Source organism: Miscanthus floridulus, chromosome 7 (assembly GCF_019320115.1).
Source record: "Miscanthus floridulus cultivar M001 chromosome 7, ASM1932011v1, whole genome shotgun sequence".
NCBI classification, from domain to species: Eukaryota; Viridiplantae; Streptophyta; class Magnoliopsida; order Poales; family Poaceae; genus Miscanthus; species Miscanthus floridulus.
This window is the reverse complement of record NC_089586.1, coordinates 34753298-34755663: the sequence shown is the minus strand read 5'-3', so window position 1 is coordinate 34755663 and position 2366 is coordinate 34753298. Positions and strand designations below refer to the sequence as shown.

General features: G+C 40.7%; 1 long non-coding RNA gene across 1 annotated transcript; it reads right to left on the bottom strand.

Annotated features, from left to right (window-relative positions):
- Window positions 1–416: 416 nt before the first annotated feature.
- LOC136463027 (uncharacterized) lies at window positions 417–1403 on the bottom strand. Its single transcript, XR_010760877.1, has 3 exons — window positions 1226–1403; window positions 1093–1134; window positions 417–833 (listed from the first exon to the last, which is right to left on the bottom strand). It is a non-coding gene; the product is annotated as an uncharacterized lncRNA (long non-coding RNA).
- Window positions 1404–2366: the final 963 nt, after the last annotated feature.

Below are 2366 nucleotides of genomic sequence, written 5' to 3'. Positions count from 1 at the left end.
TGAAAAAAAAGGATGCAAAGGATGACCATCTTGCAATAGTGAGCTAAGTGATGCATGTCCGAAAATGAAGATCAAATCTTACCGAAGCTAGAATCTTAAGCCACTCCTTAAGTACTCTGATTACTGTCTCATTAGAACACGCATACTTCATCTGAGTTCTACTTTCGAAATATACTCCAATAGCTTTTCCATCATAGATAAGGGGACCACCTGAGCATCCACCTTGCGACGACATTAGTACATCATATCCGTCAACTTAGGATTTAAAGAACATTTGTCTAGGGGGGCACTTTTAGAAGACAAGTAAACGTTATCAGCATTAGCAAACACACATACATTATCAGGATCAACAAACACATTGACAAAGTAGATATAGATGAAGTAATGATGGGAAAATACCATATTTTTCTATGATGTACAGCACTATACACGCAAAATCCCACACAACATGTCAAGGTTGATGTATTCAGCCAAAGAAACAGTATTCCCAACTGTTACATCCTTAGATTTTTCACGGAATGTTAATTCCGGATAGCCATCTTCTTAACCTTGAGGATCGCAATGTTTGCCTCTTTGTCACCATACTCTATAGTAGCAATGATCCAGTTCCTTTAATGTTCCAGCCAGCTTGATCCTCACATTCTTACCTACTTCGATGACATGTCATCACAAGAGCACTTTTCTTTGTGGACTTCACAATAAAACTGCTTCCCTACGCAATCCCCTCTTTAGTATTCTTTAACACAAACACCAGGTTGTTGTGATGTTCATCTTGTACCTTTTCCATATCTTTTAAGAGCTGCAAGGCTTCGCTCTCCATAATCAATGCTAACCTGAAAAAAAAAGTAGAAGCAAGTAGAATAAGAAATAGAGACGTCATAGTAGGACCAAAAAGACTAGCAATTAATCCTATGTTATGTAATATGCAGAAATGATATGCGCCATGCTGGTAAGAAGGGGAAAAATTAATTCTTAATGGTGTATCCCAATAATTATACCAGTTATGACAACAAATTCCCTGTTGTATGTTAAGTTCAGGGTGAACATGTTAAGCGAAAACAATCAAAACTAAAGACCATCCTTCCCGATTACGTTGAAGTAGTCCGGGGTGCGCGCGTACAGCCTGTCCAGGTCCTGTATTGCACGGAGAACAGGCGTATCAAATTTCAAATCAAAGGTGACAAATCCATCACACTGTAGCAAGGATAGTGGCTTGTTCACGTACCTGCAAGGCCGATGATGATGGTGGCCGGGATGAGGCTGCGGATGCGGCCGCCATCGATGCTCAGCACCGTGACGAGCCTCCCCTCCGATGGCGAAGCAGCAAGCTCGGCAGATGACATTGCAGCCAGGACGAGGCGGACTGGGCGAGCGAACCGTTGGCGGCGGCCTGGAGCCTCAAGTCAATTGGGGGAAATGGATCTGTTGGAGGGATTTCGTTTTTTTCTTTCCACTGGACGATTGGATATGAACGGGATAGGAAACTGCTAGTCTGCCAGCGTTTCTAACTTTGTTTGGTATAGATGGATTTCTGGGAGGGAAAATTTGGTGGGAAGAACTTTCGGAAAAACTTTCGGTCATAATTTTAGGAGGGAAGCTAATAATGTTCCTGTTTTAGTAGCTTGCGACACGCCTTCTATTAATCCATTTACATTTACATCGGCCAAAATTTGCAATCCCTCTCTTTTTCTATGCAGCACTATTTTTTCAATCGATGTCGCGCTCTAGATTCGTGTGCTTAGCTCGCACGGAGCTAAAACATGTACCACATATCAATTTTTTTTGAACGTACGTATCAAATTAGCTTGGCTTACGCAAAAAAAAAAAAAAAAAAAAAAAAAACAGATTTGCTAACGATCATCCGGTTGTTTTAGGGGAACGTAGCAACCGGATTGTCCACCGTTCGATCTGGTTTCCTCGGCGCCGCAGCCGCGTACATCCGGAGCCGTCCCCAGACAATTTGCAAGCCGACGGGAGTATTCCCCGAAAAAGGACAGCCGAAGTCGGTCAATTGTATTTGCGAGCGGTCAATTGGCAAAGCGTCGCGGGCACGTAGCAGTGGTTTCCTCCTTTCCAATCAAGTGAACAATCATTAGCCCCCCAAAAAAGAAGAACAATTTATATTTTTCTGAAATTTGTGCATAATTTGTGATCAATTTGATGACATTTATGAACAATTTGATATATTTTCTTTGATGTTTGGAATCCATAAAAATAATTTGTAAATTTGTTTGAAAAAATTGGCATATATTTGTGTTATTCGTAAATTACATCACTCTGTCCAATAAATTACATTGTAAATAATCATTGTAAATATAGTAATAAGACAGTGTAAATATAGCTATAAGACAGTGTAAGTGCATGGA